At 47.4% G+C, this 26,256-nt stretch overlaps 1 protein-coding gene and 1 long non-coding RNA gene across 2 annotated transcripts in view; both read right to left on the bottom strand.

The window, feature by feature from the left end:
• epha10 (EPH receptor A10) overlaps positions 1 to 26,256 on the bottom strand; it is a 149,788-nt gene that overhangs the window by 67,177 nt on the left and 56,355 nt on the right.
• LOC115380923 (uncharacterized) lies at positions 6,773 to 17,522 on the bottom strand. Its single transcript, XR_003930377.1, has 3 exons — positions 17,439 to 17,522; positions 15,794 to 15,798; positions 6,773 to 6,783 (listed from the first exon to the last, which is right to left on the bottom strand). It is a non-coding gene; the product is annotated as an uncharacterized LOC115380923 (long non-coding RNA).

Raw genomic sequence — 26,256 nt, 5'->3', positions numbered from 1 at the left:
AATGTGATTCCAAAGAGTACTGATTGGCGAGCGCGGCGGCAAACTCTTAAGTACAGCGGAGAGAGGAGGGCAGGGGCAGGAAACGCCGTCGAGCTCCTCATTCAATCTAATATCTTGTCAAATTGTTAAAGGGGGAGGTCAAGGGTAATCAGATAACTCCTCATCCCTGGAAAACGCGTCTATTAGAGTCACTTAGAGCCAGCCGGGATAAGGAAAGGTGCATATCAACGTGCTCGTTCGGTGTCATTCTTTATGAGGGCCTGCGTGGGGGGCGGGGCGCCTCGCTCGCGGCGTTTTACGGCGTAATGTGGGAATGAGGAGAGACTGTGCTCCTGCATGCCTGCATTCACACACAGCACAGTGCGAGAGGTGTGGATTTCATTTGCAAACATTATCCTCTGACAAAGGCTCCTTTCTGAATGGGAACAGCCATCTGCTGGCTGGCTGGCACTGTTCGGGCTCCTTTCTCTTTTTTCTTTGCAGCTTTTGGTATTTCCAACACTCCATAAACAAGAAAATATTTGAAATCCATTTAGCAGACTCCATTATAGAATGTGCAGCTGAATTCAAACAGACAAACAGCTACTTGTTACAGAACTCCACTCTGCACGTACGGCTGGTTGCAGGGGAACGGGTGATGGATTGCTGGAGATTTTTCCCAAACACACATCCATATTCAGGTAATTCACTGAAATACTCCATTACTCCCTCAGGCTACTTATGATTCCTGATGTTTGACCTGCATGGATTGGAAAAGGTCAGGGGGTCAGGTGTCAGGGATCACTGGCTCCTGAGGAAAATATCCATCTGGATTACAATGTGCATAAAAACCAATGATTAATTCTTTTTTCTGCGGTTATTTGGAACAAAATGTACGCAGTGTTCAGAGCCGCTGAAAATACAACTTTGGAAATTGAGCTTCGTTAAAACCACTGAACCTCCAAACGTCGACCTCCAGCCAAAACCATCACTTTCTGAAAACGTTTCAGACTGACTCCATGCAGACTGACCAAGATGTACGTTTTCTGAAATGCTGCTCATGATGAAGGGATTCTTCGGGTAATGAGCACCATCTATAAATACGATGACGATTGCTTGCACTACGCAACTCTTCATACTGTCCTTGCATCTTTATAGTCAGTTTTTTTCCATAAATATTCACGTTATTTTGCGTAAGTGTTAGATGTTTTTATGTGCACTGCAGAGGATGCCACTTCTTTTTTTACTGAGTCTTTAAATGCTTGATAATATTGAAAGAGTACCAGGCAGCCGACATTTTTTCCTCCTGTAAAACAACCTTGTTTGACTCCAGTTTCAATAACGTCTACACAGTGTTCAATGGAGCATCGAAAGCAAACCCGCTCGCAGCTCATCGCTCATTCTCCGCCACATTTCGGCTCCAGTGTCCCTGATCCCGAGTTATTAAAAAGCCGAGCGGGCGGCGAGATAGATGGAGACACCGGCGGGGGGTCGCTCGGACCATACGGCTGATTAAGTGTTTTTAACGGGCGGGGGGAGTCACGGTCGCGGCAGACGACAGTTAAAATATTTTCGGAGGGGTGTGCGACGGCGGCGTGTGTGGTTGTGCGTGCGCGGGAGCGCACGAGACCCCATGTGATGAGGAACAGTTGGTCCATCAAGGAGATGGATGAGGTGGGCCGAGCCTCCACCCCCCCCCCCCACCCCCCGCCCCACCCTCGCTTGGTTTAATGGCTTCACTCCACGCCGGAGTTCAGGAAGACCTACATATGAATGTGAGCGAGCAGCAATTTAAAAGTTCATCACTTTCAATCTTTGCGGGCCTCAGCCAAAATTGCCATGATTTATTTTAACAAAAGCGCAAATTTAAACTGATTCCTGCCCCAAATCCACTGTTTCCTTCTGCAAAAAAAAAAACAAAAAAAAAAACACAGTAATCACAACAGTTTGCAGACAACAGCGTCTTCCTGCAACAATCACGGCTCCGAAATTGCTCACAATAATGAAGAAATGGCACCAAAGATTAGAGGGAGAATGAATTCAAATGAACCATTGATTGTAGAGCGGAGATTCTCAAGAAAATTGAAAAGATGACAAATAATTGTTGATTGCTTTTTTTTTGTTTTTTTTTTATACAAAATACGATAAAATACATGAATTTCTTCACCGTAGACACATTTTAAGATTCCTTAAATCAAAAAGCTCAGGATGCTTGGACATTTCAGGAATACTCACAGAAAAGACACTCATGGTGAAAGTTTTTGAACCAATGCAGTTCATTTTCAATATTAAAACACACACACACACACACACACACACACACCCAGGGCTGATTCCACATGCATTCACTGCAACAATTAACACAGCTGGGTCTGCCCACGATTTGGAATTAAAAGTGAGGCCTTGCAGCACAATCAGGGGCCACAATTAAGCTGTGAAGGTAAAGCGGCCTTGACCTTGCTGTGTAATTAACGGACTCTTCTTTCATTAATCCCCACCACCATCTTTTCCCCCCCCCCACACACACACACACACACACACACACAATCTACACTCAATACCTTCCTCCTCCTAAGCAGCCGTTTAATTAAGACATGCAACACGGCGTCATGAAGCGTCGGGGGGATAGAAGTCATGCAATTAAGGAGCGGAGCAAAGAAGGGATGAAGGGAAGGGCAGAAGTCAAAGAAAAGGAGATAACGGGCGATCAAACGAGACATGCAGAGGCAGGAATCTCTCGTTGTGCGCTACATTCTTGTTTGTTAAGTCAGCCTGGAGCGTGCGCCACTTCTAATGCACACAAACTGCATGCCAGCGTAGGAAACACACAATCTCTGCCGAGGTCTCGTGCAGAGACATTCCAGACGCCGGAGCGCGAGGGGACCGGACGGACCAGACAGTGACTCATCCAGCCAAGTGACTCAAGGACCATCGGATCGCGTGTGCGCATCTCTCCGTGAAGACGTGATGCACGCACGCGCGCGTGTGTGTGTGTGTGTGTGCATCCTAAGCGTCTGACGCCGGAAGACATTCAGAAAATGAAGGAAAGTGGTTGAAAAAGGCTGAAAGTCAACCGCAGAGAGAGGGAAGAAAAAAAGGGAAGGACTGAGCAGACATGGCAGACGTTCGGAGACCCACTTTACTGTGCTATTTACTGCCTCACTTAGCGCTGTCAACAGCATTGCCTAATACAGCCGGAGAGCCGTGGTGAGGCTCGGATTCGAAAACCGGGAGGAGGAACAGACAAACAGGTGGCTGGAGACTCGCTGCACAGCGAGACTGGATTTGAAAGAGGTGGATAAACAGTCCAACGGAAACAAATAGGACCCTGCCGTCTGGAGACCAGCGGATACTAATGCATGAAGAACAAATTACACATCAAAGGGCTTCTCCCCTCGTCTTTTGTGTTTTCAACGTGTGACTAAACTTTAAAAAATGTGTTTTTTTTTTTTTTTTTTTTGCCAAGAGGATGAAGATGACGAGCACGGAGGAAGACGAGGTCGGAGAGGAGGGGGGTGGAGTGGAGAGGACGAGGAGGATCGTGAGAATGAGGACGAGTAGGAGCGACCGAGAAGAAAAGGAGGGCGAGGGAGGAGAGGGAACATGCGTGGTAGGACAAAGACGACGTCCTCTGAAGAGGAAGAGGAGGATGAAGAGCGTAAAGAGGTGGAAGGTGAGGAGGAGGAGGAGGAGGAGGAGGAGGAGGAGGAAAGCAGGAGCAGGAGGTCAAACACGTCTTAGTTCTGCAGCCACATTCAGTCCAGTTCCATCTTAGTGGATAAAAATGGGCTGTAATAAATGTAAACTGTATTTATGCAAACGACTGAAACACGGCAGCTTCGAGCTTTGACGCTGCGGTATCAGGAACCAGTCAGAGAGAATCTGCTCCAGAATCAAACACGTCAGACGTTATTTTCACCGAGAGGCACGAAGTGGCTCCGGCTGATGTTAAGCAGCAGAGACCGGAGAGCCACGGAGCTCGTCATGAGCCTGAAACAGGCAGCCCCAGCGTGTCCATGAACACATCCGATCTCCACGCGCACTCACCCGTCCTCGCGCCTCCACCACTTAGCTGGAAAAACACTCCTCTGCTCCACCGGGTCGCCGTTATGAAGACTTTTATCGGCGGCGTCTTCGTGGCTCGATCATTCATCAGATCGATGTCGGCAGTAAAACCTCACAGTGGAAAGTTTGCACATCCACAGCTCACAGGAAAACACTGCAATAAGGCAAAAGGTCATTTCCAATATGCTTTTTCCACAAAGCAGCACTGAAAAATGGACTTTTTTGGAATGGTTCAACTCCGACATTTTCCTGCCTGTGGATCAGACATGAAGGTGGTGAACCTGAAGTCGACCACAAAGAGTCAGTTCAAACAACAACATCGTCTGTTCTTACATCAAACATCCTGATTTTAATACCATTAAGGTCATTTTAGTACCAAATGTTTGTCTTATTGCATGTAAAGTAATTGTCGTCGTCTCGTTTTGTTCATATTTTAAATAAGTGAAGGATTAGTTGATTAAAAGCATCCAAATTATACATTTATATGAATTAAACTGAATGCCCTCAGAGAGAAATTACCCTTTATTTGCGTTGTGAGGGACAAACTAAGTGGAAATCTGAAGACAAACAACTATAATAATGTGTATTTGGGCATAAACACTGTAACACTTTAACAAAAGGCCGCTGAAGACACGTAGAAAAACACTGGCTTTGTTGTCCTCTAATGCAGGACCGCTAATGGCTGTAATTATGTCATTATGAAAATAAATCCGTGACTCTCAAGTTATTATTGGCGTTTCTTCCTAAAATCTGCGGCTGTCTGCGTGCCACGGCTTTGATTCGGCGGCGTCTTCTTTTTATAGCCGCGACTCGTCCGGCGGAGCGGGGAGCGGGCTCGCTGGCCGCAACCCCCGACCCCGACATACTGGAGCGCTAATGACTGCAAATGTTGAGTCATATCATGGCCAGACATTGATCTCTCCAAACAAACCACGCGCCGGCAAACAGATTGGAAGTGTCGCTCCGTGTCAGAAGAGACTTCGGAGCCGGCAGAAACGTGAAAAGTGCCTTTCAAATGAGTTGCAATGATACGAAAAACCAAAAAAAAAAAAGAAAAGCTTTTTAAAATAGGCAGAAACAGTTTGGTGAATCTATTTAGAGAAAGTACGCTGGAAAGTCTTTTTTTTTTTTTGTGTGTGTGTGCAAAAACAACAATAAACTTTTCCACACAGTGAATAAAGATGACGGAGGTCATGGAGGGAGAAGGGAAGACAAACTCGCAGCGTTATTAGCTGTTTGCGTGGGAGTGTTATGTGTGCGAGCGTATCGATTTGTCCTTCCCCTGAAGCGCTGGAGCATCATTTCTCCCTTTTGCATTTGTTTTGCTTTTTTTTTTTTTTTTTTATATTTTTCTTTTCCTTCACTCCCCCGATCTCTGCTTTCCTGTTGGCTGACACCCTCGTCTCTCCCAGCTCTCTATTGCTGGGAGGCAAGCCCAAATGGACTAGGTGTGTGTGTGTGTGTGTGTGTGTGTGTGTGCGCGTGTGTGTGTGTGTATTTTTAACTAAAGCCTTGCTGTGGGGGCACCGCCGAAACGGCTCCAGCGATCACTGTACAGTTGAACTTCCCTGTTCTCCATACAGCCGAAGCTGCAGTCGCTATTGATTCAAACCGAGCCTCCAAATTACTCACTTCGGGATATTTCTGTATGCTGAGATGCGAACAGCTCATGCGTGGATCATAAACGCAGTACTGAAGGCTGCGTGGCGCCGGAGCGGTTACCTCTCCGCTGGGCTGGATTTGAGAGGGTTTCCGTACGCAGCATGCATGTTCTCCCTGAGAGAATCGCGACGCCGAAACACTCCAAATTGGTGACTTTAAAACATTCAGGCTTTATCCGCCATCAGTCAGGTGAGCTGGGATTTGTTCCCCACGAACTCCAAGTCATTAAAGAGTTAAATTTAAAAAGCCGTTCCACAAACTACAAAAAAAGTCGTGAATTAGGAAGAGAATGAACAATATCAGTCTTATTTTCAACGTGTTGCAGACAAACTGATCTCAGATGCTTTCGACTCGAACCGGGGACAGGAGGGATCGAACCACTACAGTAAGTGTAGGTAGAGTGTGTGGTCTTTAGAATTTAATAGAGTTAAGCTCTGTTTCAAAGTATACACACACACACACACACACACACTTCTCTCCCAACAATTACCCGCTCGCTCATCCGTCAAGTTGTATGAAAGCTCAGCCGCTGCCTGGCTTCTTATTACAGATGCAGACTGTCGATCTCTGTCTGGAAGCAGAAGGTCCCGCGGTTGCTGCTTATGCAGAGTGAGTGAGTGTGTGTAGTGAGTGAGTGTGTGTTTGACTCGTGGCTGCCCTCCTGAACCCGTCAGTCTCCGCCGGTCCTCCGCCGAGCCGCCCTGTCCTGTTACGACGCCGCCGTCGGCGCGTCGGATCGCCGTGTTCGCGCACGGGGTCGAGTGGGGTGCACGACGACTCCGGAGAGTGTTCCCAACAAAGCAGGGGCAAGTCAAACTTCAGCTTCGTCTGCTTTCTTTTTCTTCTGTTAGAGCATGACCGTGCATGGTCAACACATTTGCTCTCAACAACTGATATGAAGAACCGGGAACCGAGGACGGATTAATGCATTTTAAAACGCCGGAGCGAGCGAGCCAGAGAGACTCCATCAGAGAATAACCAACTGCGATTACTTCTCAGTGCAGGTCAGAGTTGTAAAGTTTGTGGAGATGGTCAGTTTCTTGCCAAAACGCCGTCCCAGCGGGACGGAAGCCTGCGCTGCCTTCCTCCACCTCTGCTCCTCTGGCCCGCCGCTGACCTCCTCCGCCCACTCTCACTCCTCCACCGCCGTCCTGTTCTTCCACCTCCTCCAACTCGTCCGTTCATCCATCGCTACTCTCTCCTCTCTCTCTCTCTCTCTCTCCTGCTGCTCGCTCGCCCTTTCCTCCACCACTCTCTCCATTAATACCTCTCACTATCTGTGCGCCCGGAGGACAGAGCAGGGATGTGAGTGGGATCGCTCTGACTTGGTAAGGAGCGGCCTGCGATCCAAGAAGAAAATGAAAACATTCGCACACAGACACACAGTGAGCTGGGATGCTACACACACACACACGCACACACACAATCACCAGAAGCAGAAACACCCACCACTGTACCATCTCCTACCTAATAACTTCCAAACTTTCTTCAAATATGCTCCCAGCTTTCTTTCCTCCAACTCTGAAATTAACCGAGCTCCCAAGTTGTTTAGTGCAATTTCCTTTTTTCTATGCAGCCTGTGTGCATTGTTGAATGTATGCATGAAATTAGAAATCCGCCGGGGGCCATCCGGTGGTGTAATGGTTAGCGTTTTTCCCATCCTATCGTGGAAAATCAAAGGTTTGAGTCTGAGCTGGGGGCTCTTTCTGTGAAGTTTCCTCCCTCAGGCTGAAAACGTACATTCGAGGTTAAATGGACGGCTATTTGTTAAATTGCCGTTTTGTGTGAATGTCGGTGTGCGTGGCTGCCTCTCTGTGTTTGAGCTGTGACGGACTGCCGATCTGTTCGGGGTGTTTCCCGAGTCGGCCTCGGCGGGTAAATCGGTCGGACGGATGAAGTTTTAAAACACTTGAGTTAACAGCAGCAGCCATGACGGCAATGCAGCATCAAGCTGCAACTGAGGGGACGACTCAATATTATTAGAAATATTAGCTTCAGTAATTATAATCATAAATATAATGGTTGTAGAAATAGTAACAGATGTAAGGAGTTGATTTATAGTATTAGAAGTATAATAGTGAGAGTAGCAGTGCTGGTAATAGAAGTACAACTAGTACTAATAGTAAGAGTATCAAAACAGCATTAATCGTGTTAGTAGGAGTAAACTAATAATCGTTATTATAAGGATTGTGTTACAGTAGTGAATGTAATAGTACTAGCAGTCCTAGTAGCTGTAGCGATAACAGCTTCAATAATAGTAACTGCAAGTAACTTCAGCTGTTTCTTTTTTTCATTCCTTGGACTCATTTCTGACATACAGCAGGTCAGTACAGTTTATTTCTATCTCTTATTTCTATCTTAGAAATCTGTTTTGGGGCAAGATTAAAAACACGTACATGTCAGTTTACAGATTCCTCTGGTGAAGTATTCAGCCAAACGCCTCCCGATATAAAAATGTCTTGAAGCCCTTTATTTGAATGATTCCACAGACTCGGGCCTGTGGAGCGGCAGGGGCAGGCGGTTCCAGAGTCTGGGGGGCAAACAGCCGGAAAGGATCGGTCTCCCCGGGTTTTAAACCGTGTTTCTGGGACCTTCAGGAGTTTTCTGGTGTGAAGGCCGAAGGGTTTGCTGAGAGGAGGGGGGGGCAGAGGAAGTCTGATGTACTGGGGGCGGCCTCACCACGCAATGCTCGAAGAGTGAGAGCTAAAGTGATTTGTACTGCTGAGGAAATCAGGTTTTCACCTGCAGATTATTAGGATTAGGGTTCTAACACAAAACTGGGGGCATACTGACTTCACTTCCGGCCTGAAGTATCACTCTCACTAACAGGTCGTTAAAAACTTCCCCTGGTTATCATCTCATGACTGATGTGTGTAAATCTCTCAGCAGAACTTTCCATGTCACAGAGCAGGGAGACATTTTCCACTACTGACGCCGCAGCCTTTGTTTGGAACAAAATGTACCAGCGGCGAGCGGGGACGGCGCGTCTGCAGCCTCAAGGACACGCATTTGCGCTGAAACACGAGATCCAACGCGGCAGCCCACACACAACCCACAGCCAGCCAGTAAAGAGCTGCGATGGAGGCAGCTGTGCGGAGACTCCGGGGTTTAAAACAATTCAAAGTGGCACTCCGAAGCAGACAGACACACAAAGGGCCGAGGAGTGATGCAACCCGGGCACAACACGGCCGCGGGAATCGAACCCTCGTGGACTCCGTCTCACAATATCAGCCACGTCAGGATGACAGGAAAGAAACAGCTAGAAAGATGATTTTTTTTGGAGAGTGTGTAACATTTAATCCTATCTTTTTAAAACCACACTGAGCAGTAACCAGTCCCACCTCTTCTGAGGACAACTCCAACTTTCATACCAAGGTCTGGTTCCTTCCCCGCCGAGTGTAAGATAGCAGTCATGTCACCGAGCGTTTTGTGCAGTTCTGGGCTCATGACAGGCCGCACACACACACACGACACACACACACAGGACACACACACACACAGACACACACGCGGTGCTGCATGGCAGCGTTCGGCTGCTTGTGAGCAAACAGATTTGTTGCAGACATCTGCTGCATGTCAAAGGACGAAGTGGAACCGGCAACAAGCGATGTGAGAGCGAACGGAGAGAAATGTGTGGTAGCCAGCGGGGGAAAATTGGAAAGACACTCAAAACTCACACAACTGGAGTTTTGTTTTTTTTTTTTTTCGCCACTCCCTTTTCCCATTATTCCCTTCCCCTCTGTGCCTCCTTGGCGTCCTTCTCTCAGCTATCTGTTTATTTATTCATCCGCAGATTGACCGGCTCGCTGTTTCAGAGGGTTTGGGCAGAGGCGGCGGACACCAAAACACACTAACACACACACACACACACTCGTATGGGCAATTTCAGTCGCTGATTGGCTTCAAACCTGGAACTTTCCCGCTATGAGGCCAGAGCACTGACCTCCACACCAGCTACAACCAGCGAGAGAAACAAAAGTGAAACCCCACCTGGAAAAACCTCGTTGTCGCCACGCTGATCAGACGAGGGAGGGGGAGTCTCCATACTGCGTCTGTTCCCTGTTTACATAACTCACAGCTACCCACACACACATCCATCAACCGCTATTTTGGGTTTTTTGATGTTTACTTGCAGAATAAATCGCTCAATTAGAGGGCACGATTGAAACAAATGCTTTCAGACGTAAGGCTGGCTTTCTAACGAAGTATGAATAAACGCTGGTGTGTGTAAAGAAATCAAACGTTCTGCAGCGCTCTGAACAAATTAATACAGAATTCTCAGTATATCTCTGTGATAAGATTGTCTTTTATCTGATCCTTTCCAGTCAACACGCAGCAGATCACGATCCAAATGGCTGATTTATCAAAAGTTTCTGCATCTTTCAAATCAAGAACAAACTTCTGAGACAGGTGAAATGGTTGACAGATCAGCAGGCTCTGCCTGTCGCTGCGATCGGTAATGACTCAAGGACGGCGGCGCTCGGAGCCTCGAAAAACTCAGCTTTCTGGAAACGCTCAGGCTCCATCTCCATAACGTGACTGGTCCTGCCCGCCATGGCCAGCAGTAAATGAAACACCAACGGGAAAACATTGTTCAGTGTTTCTGTTGTTTCCATGGAAACGGACATGGTTTTCAGATCATTGCCGTGTAAATGTGGAACTTTTCTTAAACAAAAATCCAACAGGCGTGACTTGTCAATTTAAAGTAAACGGGCCATCGAAGGGACCACGAGCTGGTAATAACTGGAAACATCATTCACTGTCGTCTTCTGAGCTGTTTGGGGTCCAGTTAGCATGACAGCTGGCAGAACGTAATCGTGAATACATTTTCAACTCATCCCACCAAAACTGAACGCGCTCAGTCCTGATGCCTCACACTGAACTGAACGGAGCGAGCACGCAGATACAAACTCAGTGCAAGTAAACGTAATTAAATGCTCCAGTAAATGAATAACCTCTTCATGTTAATCGAGGGTAAAGTTTGTTTCATCTATATATCCTGCTATTTATTATTTCAAAAATAAAGCCAAACAAAATTACACAATGATAAATTATGGGCCGTGATTGATTTCAACGAGTGACTCCAGAGATGTTCTGACTTCCAGCTGATCGGTGCTGAAGAGTTAGGAATCATTTTGCAGTTATGACCGACTTTGTCTCCATTGTAAAGAGTTGTTTGTCTCCGCAGACGATGGACTCCAGTGATGAATGACAAGGACTTCACAAAGACGGAATGTTAATTTCAGTAAATAACTTGAACCGTTCAATTATGGTGTCAAGCTTTACAGCAGCTTCATCAAGACTCCCATTAGCATTTAGCAATTCGATTAGCACTGGTCTTAAAAAGATCAATTTCGGCAATATTAATGGCAATGTAGGAGGTTTAAACTGCTGAGCGCCGGCTTTCAGAGAGGCCCATTGACTCTTCCAGCATGCTATAAATTACACAGTCCACTCAGCACCGACCATGAGCAGCACATCCGCCCCTTTTTAACCACCACCACCAGCAATTCCTTTCAAAAGTCAGAGCGTGGAGCATCAACAGCATGAACACACACACACAAACCCAGAAGCTGTTCACATCCCGTTACACGAGCATGCACACAGCTCGTTCAGATCAGACACATGTTCTGTCAGCGCTGCGACAGTCTATTAGGGAGGAAGTGACACCAGCAAGACAGGAAACGGCGCCGACATGCCGCACGCTGCCGAGTCCGCCGCTGCTCAGAACGCAGCTCCGAATCATGGAAACCATGCAGACGTCACCGACATGCACGCCAGAAATATCAGCACAAACTCCACCTCTTCTCAAGTAAGGAAAAAAATCCGGCAGTTGAATATTAAAAAAGATTCAAGACTGTCGGAGGGAACCCACACATGGAAAACATGCAAACTACCAAATAAAAGGACCCCAAACCCAGCTAAGACAAAGCTAAACCAAGCATATCTTTAATAATAATAAAAAAAAGCATAGAACCACGAATCTAAAGTGTTTTTAAAGCACTGCACCAGAAAACTTTCTTCTTGTTTTCACGAGCTGCTTCTCATCGACCTTTAACCAGCCGCTCCGTCACATGGTAAAGTTTTAATAGTCTGCTGCAATGCTCTGATCAATATTTCTATATGGGTCATATATTGTACGAAAAGGTCACCAAGAGTGAAAAAGCAACTGAAACTTGCAAGCCGCCCCCAGGCAAATGAAGTGACAGAAATAACTTTATTTTATTTATGCGAAGCAGACTTGAGCTGCAGCTGCTCGACTCAGGACTGGAAATCAGCCCCGTTCACACAACGACGGTTCTCAAGCGGAAATGGAAACATTTCATAGCGTTTGGGAATAATCTCGCGGTTCTCGGAGAGGGAAGGAGGATTATTACTGGGAAGACAGAGAGATCAGAAAGGGGGGTCCGGGGGGGGGCAACGAAGCAGCTGGTGGGGGCAAAACAGAGATCAGAGGGTGGTGTGTAGGTCCGGACTACAAGCAGCGAGCAGAAGGAGGGAAGAGAGAGAGTGACAGAGAGACTCCGGCTTCACATCACAGCTGGAAAATTGAACTGGCAACAAGAACAAACAATTAGCACGAGAAGAGTTGCTAGCAGAACATGTTACGGCAAATTACTTTACACAACGCCACTGATGTGAGATGATTACAGACGCCACACTCAGATTGTAGCGCCACTATTCGAAAAAAAACAAACAAAAAAAACCTTGCAGAGGAGACTAAAAACCATGAAAATGTAAATAATCTCTGCAGACATTTGATTAAACAGCTTTTACCAGCGAAAGCCGTTATCGAGGACTCGTCGTTCTAATGTTGCATGAATAAATTCCATATCTGCTGAGGCTCTAATGTCTTGTTAACTGCTAATTTAATTTAATGCATTGGCGTCGTCGGGCTGGTGTGTACCAAAATATTTCTCCCTGCCTGGTTAGTTTGCATTTGGGCGTGTGCTCGTGTGTGTGTGTGTGTGTGCGTGCGTGCGTATGAGGACTCCTCATTAGTATTTCCTCAAGACACTTGTTGTGCTCCTATGATACCTACCACTGAGAGCTGGGGTAATTGGGCTGGAATGGGATCTGATGGCTCCAAATGGGCCCCGCACTCACAGTTACCCAGCTAAATGGCCACAAGGCCTGCTGGGTAGCACTCAAACAGAGGCAGGCCGTGCTCGTCTGCGATTGGATGCAACGAGCATGGCACCCTTCTATGAATTAGCGTGTTTGTTTAGCGGCTGACGCCGAGCCAGGTGCTTCTTATTGCCTCCTTTTCTCACACAAACCTACATAAATCCAGGGACGCGTGCACAGAGCCAGATATTACAATAGCAGGGGGAAGAAAAACACTGAAATGCATTGTATTGTATTCAGCCACTGCCACATAAAGCATGACCTTTGTTGTGCTGGAAAAGACACACACTCACACACATACACACACACAGCAAGACAAAGAAGCAAAACATGCTGAGAGATAACACACAGTGGTCAATAAACGACAAAAGCCATTCGGTGCTCCATCCATCCTGCCTTTATTTCTACCTGTCCCTCGGCGGGCGGCGGCGGCGACGGGCTGCTGCTGGAGGTGACTGACGGGAAGAGGTGCAGAAGGAGGGAGGCTGGAGAGCCGCGCAGGAAGCTGCCGCCAATTAGATTGATCGTGGAATGACGGGGCAGACAAAGGTGAGCGAGAAAACGCTTGACGGGAATTTGACAGCAACTAATCCATACATTCTGAGTGTGAGTGTGTGTGTGTGTGTGTGTATGTGTGTGTGTGTTTTGGTTAGTGGAGTTGGGACTACTCCTGAATGAAATCGGCGAAATGCGAGCCACTAATGGATTGAGATAGAAAGTGGCCGGATCGATGCGGAGACGACCGCGATGCGCACGACGTCATGTAAATCTTCAGATGAAAATCAGGGAAACAAAACGCACGTGACACACTTCCTCCTCCGTCCCGTTACCGCACAGAGCTCCTGCACTTATTAAATCATCAGCTGTGGCTACTGTACTGCGCCAAAAACACAGTGTGTGAAATATCTGTGTACCTATTGATTGAGTACACACACACACACACACACACACACACACACATATACAAATACACACACAAACACATGCACCCACACACACAGACACTTGTCGATATACAATCTGGAGAATTCACACCTAATTGTGTTTGATCGCAGGTCACTGCGGATCAATAGCAGCAGACACCAGACACACGTGCTAAAGCACACAAACTAGAACAGACACGCACGCACACGCACACACACACACACACACACACACACACCTCCCTATTAGTCCTACTTACACATCTTCAGATATTTCAGGCAGTACCACAGGTGTGATGAGAACATCTGGTATTTCATTCCCAGCAGCAGCCGACTGTCTTCCATTTGATCTGTTTCAAACACACTAATGTGACGTAAAACTGAGTAAAAACTGAAAATTCCCAGTAAAAAAAGCGAAAGGCTGTACATTTTTCTGAACCGCTCCTCATCAGTCGGATCATTTTCACCACTGGATGAAACGAAGAGGATTCAGAATCAAGGATGAAGACTGGAAACTACCCAGAATACAGTATAACATGAGACCAGTCTGATGGATAAATGCAAAAACTGTCAGAAGGAAGATGTTACGTACAAGCCGGGGGTCTCGGACCCCCTCTGCGGGGGAACCCTCGGGCTCTGCCTGCTATGAGGTTGTCAGAGGTGGATTTGCACATGTCAGGGCAAAAAGAAAGACTCTCCTCCGGTGTCTGGAGCATATCGAGGCGGTCCAGGCCTTGCTCAGAGGCAAACCGATGGCGAAAGGCTGGAGAACCGGTGGGTTGAGGAACGCTTGGAAGCATCCTGCAAACGGGGCTTAAATCTGACGAAGAAGACAAAAGAAGTGTTTGTGCGCTTCCTTCAGCCTCCCCCAACACGCCGGTTTGCGCCGCACTCCGGGGAAGCCGTGTAAACCTCATGACGTGCAAGTTCAACAAGCACTCGTGTTCAGATGTGTCAAGGCGCGCTGACATGGCGTGAGACGGATCCTCCATTAGAGCCCGGCGGCAGGGTCAGGCCAGGAGAGGGAGGTGGTGAAGGGTGCTGGGCGCAGGGAGGGGGGCGGCAAATGAGAGTAAAAGAGAAGGAATAAACATGCTTCATGAATAATTCAATCTAGGCCAGAGCCCTGGAGACTTCGACTTTAACAGACACGCACCCCCCCCATGCACACACACGCACACACACGCACACACATGCTGAGCAGGTCACTTGTAATGGAGGGATTACTGTGCTCTCGTGACAAGTCAGATCTGAGCCGGAGGAAGAGCCCGAGGCACAGCGAAGAGGCAGAACGAGGGGGAACGGAGGTGAAACAGACAGACGACGGAGGGCAAGCGCTTCGCCAGCTGCGGGCGTCACAACTCTCATCACCCCCCCCTCCTGGAACGGGAGCTTTTCCCCTTCCTGTGCCTCTCTGCAGGACGGAGGTGTTGATTCGCTGCTTCCGCAGCCTCTAAATTCCACTCTGATGTCAAACAGTGGTCGCTTCGGCAGCAGAAAGAGTCCGGGCGTCTGATGTTGCGCAACAGGCCTTTGTGTGAACTTCTGTGTGAGGAGCTGTGAGTCGGCTGTCGGGGATCTGAGTGCTCTCCTGAAGGCGCGTTGTCCGTCTCTGCTGGTAAATCTGGTATTATGCTAATACGACGAGTTCAAACGCAAAAAAAACAATCTTTCATCTTCCGTCGGTTCACATGACAGCCGGCGACCCCGGCTTGATCAGATGCTTTCAGATCTGCCCGGACAGACATCTCATCGTCTGACGGCTACTTAGGCGTCCGCCACGGCTTCCAGAGCCTCCCCACTCCGCCCCCGTCCTCCCTCCACTCACGTCCCTCCCTTTCATCTGTCCGCCCCGGTTTTGTCGTGGCAAATGGACGATAAAGGCTTCGTTTCAAGTTGAGCATGTGCACAAACAGGTTCGGACGTATGGCGGAAGAGGGAGAAGGAGCGTGGAATTAAAGGAGCGATTGGGGCCGGAGCAGCGGGAAGCTTGTCACTCTGTGGGAGAAACCTGGCTTCAATCTCACTGACGGCACTCAGGCTGAAACATTTACACACACGTAACAATCAATCAGAGCGTCGATACTGCAGCAGAACTCAAAGCCAACGGAGGTGGACCACACACACACACACTCGCACACTTACTCTGTCTGAGCAGGGTTTGTAACCTTGCGGAGGGTAGACACACATCAGATTTCCTTTATGGAATCAGTAGAGTATCAAGTTTGTATGCAAATTTGTGTAAATGACTCCCGAAGTGAGACGGAGGAAATCCGAACTTTTTTAAAATGCTTGTGTGAGCAAGTGGACAATAAGAACAATGTCTTCCTCCAGAGCGTCATGGCTCCCAGTCCAGATTCTCCTGGTCCCGGTCCCAGTCCAGACCAAAGTGCGCACAGGGAGAACGTGCAAACTCTAACGATGGTGTCGACACGATGAGTAAAGAGAAGGATTTATGTGTTTTCTTGCAACTGCATGACGTCGGGAAAGTGGAGCCAAAAGGCTGAAATGAAAGGAAGCAAGACCGATGAGAAGAGACGGCCGGACGGAGAGGGGAGCAGAGGTGAGAGGATGAATCCACACGGGGGAGTTTAGTGTGTCCTTGACAACCAGGAGTGTGAGTCTCCATGCTCAGAGCATGCTCACACCCCAGGGACATTTAGCATGGTCTGTAAACCTTGTGCTCACACACACACACACACACACACACACACACACACGGAGCCAGAGCTAATGGCGCCGCCGTCATTACGGCAGCTCCGGCGGTCTCTCGGCTGCTGATAAAACGCAGGGCCCAGTCACGGGTGTGAAATGAATCACAAACAAAGATGGCATTTCTTTTGTTGTTTCATGGTCGGGAATGAAAGCTCCGAGGGAAATGATGATAAGAGCTTTTTTTTTTTTTTTTTTTTTTTTTAATCAATTGAAAGCAGATCAGCGAGAGTTACAAGCGCAGAATGGAGCCCTCCAGCCGCAGCCCGAGCGCCGCGATAAGCTTTGATGGTCGTTTCGTTTCTCCAAATTGAGCGGAATAGGAATTCCAGCTCCTCCACTGTCTAACAAACGTAAACCCCGAGCTTATCCCCCCCCCCCCCCCGGCGCCGAGCTCCCCAGAGGAGGAGCTAATGATGGTGTTTTTCCTGGGAAGATGTTCGCCGGCGCGGAGGTGAAGGGATTGTGACAGACGCCGCGCACGGCTCCGAGGAGGCCTCGGCCGAGATGAAGATAACGCCGTCAACACTCCCTGATTGGCAGCAGGCTGGATAAACAGAGCTGAGAGGTGTTTTCTTTGTGGGATGAACATTTATGCAGAATATTCAGTTTGTCTGAGGAGGAGGCCGACGATCCCGTGTGCATGTGAGCGTGGTAATCTGTGGCGTGTGGATCCTATACGTGACATGCCAGATTCTGTTGCGTGTGTGTGTGTGTGTGTGAGTATGCGCGCGAGCCCGTTAAGGTCCATATTTTCGTGTTGTGTGTGGAACATGTCTGTCATGCGTTATACAGTTTTGACAGCACTGTGCGCCTCGGGGTGATTTTAAGCTATAGGAGGACGACGTTAGATGCTTGCATGTGTGAGAGTGTGCGTGTGCGTGTGTGTGAGCATCCACTCGGGACCCGTTCCCCAGGGTCAGCCCAGCCTCTTCCTTTCTTCTTTCACACACACACACACACACACACACACGCATACATACAAACATATAAATCTACACAAATGCACCTCATTATCATGCAAAAGCAATGAAGAAGGACGTACACAGAAAATGCTTAATGATGAATGAAGTTCAGCATCGACTCTGTTGCAGGCAAACAGGATAATGAATAGAAATAATTAGTGGTGACCAAACTCCTCAGAGGGAAGAAAAAAAAAACAGATAGAGGAAAAATATGACTTGCAGAAGGAGGCAGGGGCAGTTAAAGGGCTTGTTTATCTGTACAATAAATGTTTTTTTTTTTCCAGTTTATTTATTTTAGCATGTAGAGTTGACCTTGTGAAGCAAACAGCCAGTTTAAACTGGTTTAAACTAACGTATCCCTCGTTTTCCCTGCAGGAGGGAAACTGTCCATCTTCGACTTGGTTTACACGACGATGTTTTCAAGTGACAATGGAAAACTCTTGCTGCGTTTTGGGTGTCCGTTTACACAGCGGAGACGCTGAAGATGCTCGTTTTTGAAAATGCACATGCTACTTAAAAAAACTAGTGTTTCATGTAAATGCAAAAAGTTTCTGACGCAGAAACACAAAAACGTTGCGTTTTCAGTTGAAAAGTAAACAGAGCCTTAAAAGAACACTCAGAAGATTTTGGACCCACACCCTATCCCTATCATTTACAAAGTGAGACAAGCTCATAAATACCTTTTTTGTGTCTGTGCGTCCAGTGGCTGGCTCCCAGCTGTTAGCATCGTAGTTAGCTTAGCTCAAGTGCTGGAGTTGAAGAGGAGACAGAGCCGGACTGATGAAAGTGGACAAAATACTCCTTCCAGTGGTCCAGGGGACGGCGTATTAGCACGCGAAGTAAATCTGAATGGTTATAAAATGTTTAAAAAAACATGTTTTCTTTTCAATCCATTAAAATAACGTTATGATACACACAGACCTGCGCATGCGCAGTGCTCCGCGGAAGGATATACCGGCGCACAGCAGTAGCAGCCATAGACTCAGCCGCTTTGCGCCAGTATTTCCTTCCGCAGAGCGCTTTGCTTGTGCAGATCTGTGTGTATCAAAACGTTATTTTAATGGACTGGAAAGAAAACACTTTTTTTTAAACGTTTTATAACCATTCGGATTTACTTCACGTGCTAATACGCCGTCCCCTGGACCACTGGAAGGAGGATTTTGTCCACTTTCGTCAGTCCGGCTCTGTCTCCTCTTCATCTCCAGCAGTTGAGCTAAGCTAACTACGATGCTAACAGCTGGGAGCCAGTGGCTGGACGCAAAGACACAACAAAGGTATTTATGAGCTTGTCTCACTTTGTAAATGATAGGGATAGGGCGTGGGTCCAAAATCTCCGGATTATTCCTTTAAGTCATGATTGAAGATACTTCATGAACTTAAACCAGAGTCTGTCACACTTGAAAAAAGAAAAAAAAAACTCTCACATACGTAAGGAAACTCACAATTAAGTCTGCTATAAGCTCGAGGTGTGTGGATCATTTAAAATTTGTTTTTATGAGTCACGAATGGACGTGCTGGTGGAAGCAGAGACAGAAAGTTATAGAAGAGAAAGCAAAAGATGCATGAAAACTGTTCTATTTTCACTCAGATTTAACTGTTTCACCTTTTCCCATCTAGCAGTTGTTCACCTTTCTACCCTCTTCTGCCTGAGAAGTCTTTACATTCCCCTGCCTGTTTAAAACCCTCAGGCTCTTTGTGCGGCTATAAATGCACACCAATTATAGATCGGAATTGAAGACATTTTTGCATGATTGTGAGTGCAACAATAGCTTTAGAAAAAAAAAAAAAGGAGAAAAAAAACTGCAGTGACGGAAATATCTGGAAAGGCGTGAAGTATGGACGGCGGCCTGAGGAGGCGGCGATTATGTGAAGTTGGAGGGAAAGGAGAGGGGTGATGTGTGAAGTAATGAGGCCAGAACGAGGACTGCAGCTGTGTCGTGTCCAGCAGAACACACACACACACACACACACACACACACACACACACACACACACACACACACACACACACACAGAAGCCAGCCAGCCGTGGGGACTCTAGAATGACAAATGACAAAGTGACAAATGTGTCTTTGGGGAGCGGGGCAGCAAGAATTGAGTTCTGCGGGGTTAGACGAAAACACAAATAACACACCAGGCGCACACAAGCAGACAAGGAAAGTTGACAGAGTGTGTGGAGACAGGAAGAGTGACGCAAAGGCCGAGAGTGGTGACACATTCTGTATGAATATCCTTTAATATGTAAAGTGTGAGCGAGCGTGCTTGGATTTACGGCATGCTAATGTCCGCGATCAAGAGGCGGCGGCGGTGCTCGGCCCCGTCAACGGGCCGCCTCATTTCATTCGCGCACACACAAACACACTCCTGAGAGCACGGCCATGTCGCCTCGCCGCGCCTCGCCTCGATATTCATTACCCGGAGTGGTTCTGATCGCTCTGGGAAGGGGAGACGGGGTGTAACGTCGCCCTCTTGACTGCAGGACGGGACACAAAGCTGCTCCCCGACATTCTGATTAAAGGTATTTTCTAAACAGACTAAAGAAAACGTATCAAATCAACATATTTTAAAATCTATGTAAAGCAGAGCTGACAACTCTTACGCCACTGACAGAGACAAGACTGAGTATTCGAAGCAAATGATGCAAGAAGAAGAGGGAACAAAAAAAAAAAAACAAGTTCCATTGATGTAAGAGGCTTTTATGTTTCCAGCTTCCAGCTCATGAATTATAGTTTTATCTTTATTCCAATAACCAGTCAAGATGACTCCAACACCAGCTTCACTGGTGACAGCTTTAGTGACGACATCGCGTTCTCAGTTTGAAGCTACTAGCTATCTCGAGACGTTAATTGTGAGCTTAAGGAATAAAGGGTACATTTATATCTTGCATTGCAACAAACATAAAAAAGTCTTAGTATTTATGGTTCTTAATTGAATTTCTGCTGCATAGCTTAATTTTTTTCTTGTACTGCTTTGTAGCATCATGCTGTCGTCAAAAAGCGCCATCAAGTGGTCCCAACTGGTAAATACCAGTATGCTTTCATATATATGCTGGTTGTTAACATACACGTCTCGGTCAATGTGTTCAAATGAAAATGGAAAGCTTCCATTCGGGGGTTTGTTTACACCGCAGTGTTACTGGGAGAAACTGAAAATGCAAAACACTCCAATTCTCTTTGTTTAAGCAGGAAAAACTAAACTTTTCTGACACGCTGCTGCTGCCTGTGCGCGCCACAGCTGGAATAATCACTGGAACAACAATCCCACGTGTTCTCTGTGTGTGTGTGTGTGTGTGTGTGTGTGTGTGTGTTTGGTTTCGTGGCCCAGAGAAGCGACAGCACCAGCTCATGGCTAACTGCATTGCTTTCAGCAGTTCTGCCGTCATCTTCAAAATGTTGCCGTTCAAACTCAAAACTTTGGAAACTGAATCACATGATCAGCCAAATTACAGTTCCCAGCAAAGTATTTTGATATTTACGATACTGAGCCTCCAGCTGACAACCTTGAAACCTTTAATTCAGCGCTTGATTGAATTTGCGTTTCGTCACTTCAATTATAACATTAAATCTGCCTGAAAGTTGCATAAAATTTTAAAATATCAAATAATTGCTCCCCGTTTGAAGAACATATAGGGGTCAAAGACAAAGACAGATATAAGTTAGCAAGGAAACTGTGTCACAGAGGAAGAATTTAGAGCTAAAAAAAAGAGGGATAAGGATTGAACGAAGGGATAAGAGATAAGAGGTTTGCCACCAGGGGGGTTATTGCCTTTTTCACACTGAGTATTGACTCACCCTATTAGGGGGTGGGCTGCAGTGCAGAATACACACAGACGCTCAGACGGTTTGCTAACTTTTGTGCTTGTATGTTTGCGTTGCGGAACTGATCACACAGAAACGACGTCGCATGGAGCTCTCGGACCCAACAGCTGGCCACTGGAGTGTCCTCTGACTCCGCACTAATTGGCCTCTTCCTCCTGCGAGCTGTCAGGAGGGTCTCGGATAAAAACGCACACCTAACGACAGCCGAAGGACGAGGGAGCGCCGGGGAGGGCCGGACGAGCCGGGCGGGCAAAGTGGAGGGGAAGCAGAGGTATCGATCACAGAAACAGAGGAGGAGAAGGAGGAATGACGGAGCGATGGGGAAGCAGGAGAAGGCAAGTCAAGGAGAATAGGGAGAGGAACGAGGCGTAATCCCCCCATGCAGAGTTTAATGGTTGAGCCCAGCGGTGGAGGACGCTGGCAGGAGGTCCCGAGGATGGATCGATCCAATCCCTCAGACAGGGGCGCAAACTTTTGTCTTTGAGAAGAACTATTGAAGGATGAAAAGGAGCGATGAAGACCAGGAGGGAGAAAGTAGCAAGACGCTGAAGGGAAGCGAGGGAGGAAATAAGCCGAGAGGAGAGTGGCGAGGGCGGGGTGAGCCGGGGTGGTTGGAGTTATAGGAATTATCTCCGTAATGCTGTTTGACCATGCAGAAGGCGGAGAACACGCTGAGTGTGTCACCTAGCGTGCCAGTCTGGCTTTAATTAGAGCTGCAGGAATAACCTCGACATGGGAGGAACTGATTCCTCCAGCTTTAACGAAAAAGAAAAACAACAATGGGACGAGCAACGATTTCGCTTCATCTTCTGAAACCACTTCTCACTGATCACATTCACAAATTCCTGAGGCAACTGAGCCGCTCCGCCCTTCAGGTTCAGCTGGTGAGAGGGTGGAGTCAGGTACTGAATGTCCAACAAAACAAGGTTCCTCCATAACTCGGTTTGCAGCATTGCTGGATTTTCACTCTGTAAATAAACTTATCCTTCACAGCTCATCCTACCGTTCCAGACACTGTCCTTTTCCATACAAGCACCCTCACTCAGAAAGATCCCGTTCTCTGGAAATGCAAGCGCATCGACTCAACTTGCAGTTGAATAAACACATTTATAGCAGATTTTTTTGATCTCGTTCTTTACGTCCGCAGCCGTTTCAAAGGCTGATAACATTTTCCACATCCTATCTTTTCCCCATCGTTCACTTTTACCACCATCCCTCCCTCCGTCCGTCCCCCTCCCGGTGTAAATCACATCAGTGAGCAGAGAAATCCCTTCTTTCTGAGGGAGGAGATTAGGAGTGAGCACAGACAACTGGATTTAAATAAAGATCACCTTCCCTGCAGCGCCTCCGCCCAGACCTGCGTCGCCGTGTACATTCAGACCGAGTGTGTTTGAGACGGTCGCAGAGAGAAAGTACAGTGCAAAGCTGCCCGCATGGGGGTAAATCTCCCCTTTCAGTGTGTGTGTGTGTGTGTGTGTGTGCAGCATGACTGCATAATAAAAGTAATCTGCATGAAACATCTCAACCGGGACATAAAATGATTCTTTTTTTTTTTTTCCTGAGGAAGCCTAAACAGGCCTGAAGGTGAGCAGCTCTGTGCCGCTGACCTGCAGAGGATCGGACGTTTGTTGGCCTCATCAGGGAGGGGAGGGGAGGGGGGGGGGGGGGGGTCACGTGGTGTGAATGACTGCAGATTTACGGCACACACACACAGCGCCCAGCAAACCTCCATGCAGTTGTTTGTAGTAGAAAAAAAAACATCTAAATCCAACAAAAGGCGTCTAATAGAGGTATTAATGCATACAAAGATACTGAACTACATGCAAACGCTCGCGTCTAAAAAAACCACGAAACCCAGCAAACTTTGTACTCAGGAAAGGAACAAAAGAACAAGCCGGAGCTAAAATCAGAGCACTTAACATGAATTATTGATAGCAAACATCAGGTTTCAGTGAATTACCGGCTGGAGCACAAAATGATTCACAAGCGCGTTTCCAGAAGATCGAATTCAAAACTACAAAAGTACTGGGATGTTTTCAGAAGCACACTTCCAAGGGCGATACTAATACCTCCTCAGCTGCTTGAGATTATTCACAGTTTATCCTCAATTTATGTAGAATCCCTGCGCTGTGTGCTCAGAGAGGCGGTCGGTGCATTAATTCAGAGTGCTCCTGCATGCTTCCTTCAATGCCACTCCATTCATTTTACTGTTTACATCGCCTTAATGAGCGCGGGAGGCAATTTCTCATCTCTGCGCGTCTTAAGCTGAGTTTGATGTCTGTTCTAGAACAATGCGGTCAGCACTCTGGCGTGGCGCGAAGGAGAAAACTCCCTTAAATCCATCACTTTGACTCGCAAGCACCGGCACCGCGGACGGACAAAAAAATACTTCTACCCAATTCTGTTTGGTGTCCCGGAGCGTAGGCGGCCCTGTCCGAGCCTTTTTTTCTGCAGGGGCAACAGTCTGACGCGTTCTCTCTCCGGGGCAAAGCCATGCATGCCAAAATTTGAAGAGGCTTTTTTTTTTTTTTTTTTCTTGGACATCGAGGTCCTGACCTCAATCAAAATGAGGCAGGTAGAACGAGAACGGAAAGTCACAACACTGAAATTTCTGTCTCGAAGAAGGGAATAAATGGTAGCAGATGAAGGGTAAACGCAGTGGGACTCAGTGGCAGAAGGTGTCAGGAGCAAAAAAAAAAAAAAAAAAAAAGGGAAAGAAGAAGGATGAACGCGAGTGGAAGGCAAAGATTGAGAAAACAACTGCGGAGGTGAATCACGCCGGCAGAAAACAGGTGAGGGGCTCTGCGGGTCAACGACTTGGTGAAGAGGGGAAACGGGTTTACAAAAAACAACCGACAGCGCCAACGTGTGGCCCGGCATGCTAACTGCATCATCAAAACCGGGAAAACGGCCACACGAGACGCCGTGCGAACTGGGCCAAAGAGAGGCGGAAGGGAAAGAAAGGGGGGAGGAGGAGAAAGACAAGGAGGGGACAGATAGGAGGAGAAGTGTTGTGCTTGGCGGCCAGGTCCTCCTCTGGCCCATGATTCATTGCAAATGAAATGTCACCCTGGCAGGCAGTAATGCAGGCCGGCCCACTCCCCTGCAGCCTAATTGAATTTTACAGCCATATAAACAACAGTCAGCGGGTGGAGAGAGAGAGAGAGAGAGAGAGAGAGGGAGAGGGAGAGAGTGAGAGCGAGAGAGAGAGAGAGGTATAAGTTATTGATGCTGGTGTTTATAGGTGGAGGCTTCTGATGCGCCATCAGAGAGTGTGTAACGGCCTCTGGGGAACCATCGCGCAAAGCACACAGATGGAAGGGACGCCAAGGCGGCCCTGCCACCGACATGTCTCCCGCAGGACGCACAAACGCACGTGCCAGCATGAAATTAAAACTATCAGCACTCAGAGAACCATAGTCACTAAATACAGCAGGGCGGTTCTGATGACGGCTTCGATGGAGGAACGCTGGACCAGCGGTTCACTGCCTTCCTCTGGGGCGTTTGCATGTTCTCCCTGTGCGAGTGCCGGTATTTCCTGGATAACTCTGGTTTACTCTGAGTGCGACGTTATTGTGTGATTGTAAGGGCCCTTTTACCGTCCAGCTTCAAGATATACATTTTTCACGTTTGAAATAATATGCTAGCAATAAAATGTATATTTATCAACATTTGAAACTATTTTTATACCAATATGAATTTCAGTGTGCTCTTTAATGATTTATCATCAATGCTCAATGAAGGTAGCTACAATTTGATCCAGAATCGGATGTTTAAAGTGTTAATGAGTATAACTACTGGGTCTTACTGTTAAAGTCAGTCAAAACTTCTACACCAAGTCTTTATACAACCCTGAAAATCAAGCTAGTTGTTTTAAACATTTCAATAATGCCTCGTTCTCAAGTACATGCAAACAATGACGAAAAGGGTTAGGTTAGGCTATTTTGCATGTTGGGCCACTAGTGGGAGCTGTTCATCCTCAAAAAGTTGTGTTTCTGAACACTGTTGCTGTGAAAACAGTCAAAATGCTGCAACAATGCTCTGTTTGGATGTGAGGGACTGCTAACCTGTTGCAAGTGTATTCTGACTTCAATAATGACGTGAATTAGGAGTGTGTGTAGAGGATAAAGGTTGCTCCTTCTTCTTCTTCTCTCTCATTGGCAAAGTCACTTTATCCCTAAAAAGAAATGTAACTCCAATCACACAGCGATGCCTTCGCCCTCTTCCCTGGCTCCTGTGTGAGGGAGAACCGGGAGTGTGTGTGTGTGTGTGTGTGTGTGTGTGTGTGTGTGTGTGTGTGTTCTCCCCTGTTGGTTAAGTGAGCTGTGCCGGCTGAGCTCTGGCTGCAGATGACAGCTCCTGAAGACGCTATAGAGACAATCACCGCGTCCCCCCGGGCAGCCCCGGGGGTCGGGTCAATTTGTCCCGTCCCAACAGAGGACGCCGCCTCGGTGACAGCCGGCCGGGCTGCTGAACCGCCGAGGATTCCTGCACACGGACGTCTTTAAATTAACGGTACAGAGCGGCGGTGGGAAGCAACGGTCTCCGATCAGATGACTAAGAATGAGGCGTGTTTAAAAAGACGTCTTCGTTCCTACAAATAACATTCAAGGCTTCGCTGGATAAGCTACAAAGGTACAATTAGCTCTGCGAGCGCAGCAAAAGAAACAATTAGTCATATAATTATATCAAAGCCTTTCTTTTAATGTTTTACATTGGTATTTAAGTAATTTTTTAATAGCTTTGCATTTCAGCCGGCTGTGATTTTCCTCCACTGGGTCATTTTTAGCCACGCGGAGACGGGAGGAAAAAAAAGACTGAGAGGAGAAAGTGGGAGTCCTCAGTTCATTTATTGCCACTTACAGCCGTTCAGGCCGCTGCAGTCGCCACACACAGAGCAGCGGTCGTTTGAAGCCAACTGTAACTCTCGGGCGAGCGAGTGTGCAGTTCAGGAAATCAAGAGGGAGCGCTGCCTCTACCCACGGCCGGCGCCAGCGGGAGTCG

Source organism: Salarias fasciatus, chromosome 22 (genome assembly GCF_902148845.1).
Source record: "Salarias fasciatus chromosome 22, fSalaFa1.1, whole genome shotgun sequence".
Taxonomy (NCBI): Eukaryota; Metazoa; Chordata; class Actinopteri; order Blenniiformes; family Blenniidae; genus Salarias; species Salarias fasciatus.
The sequence above is the reverse complement of the archived record's forward strand: the minus strand, read 5'-3'. Positions and strand labels throughout refer to the sequence as shown.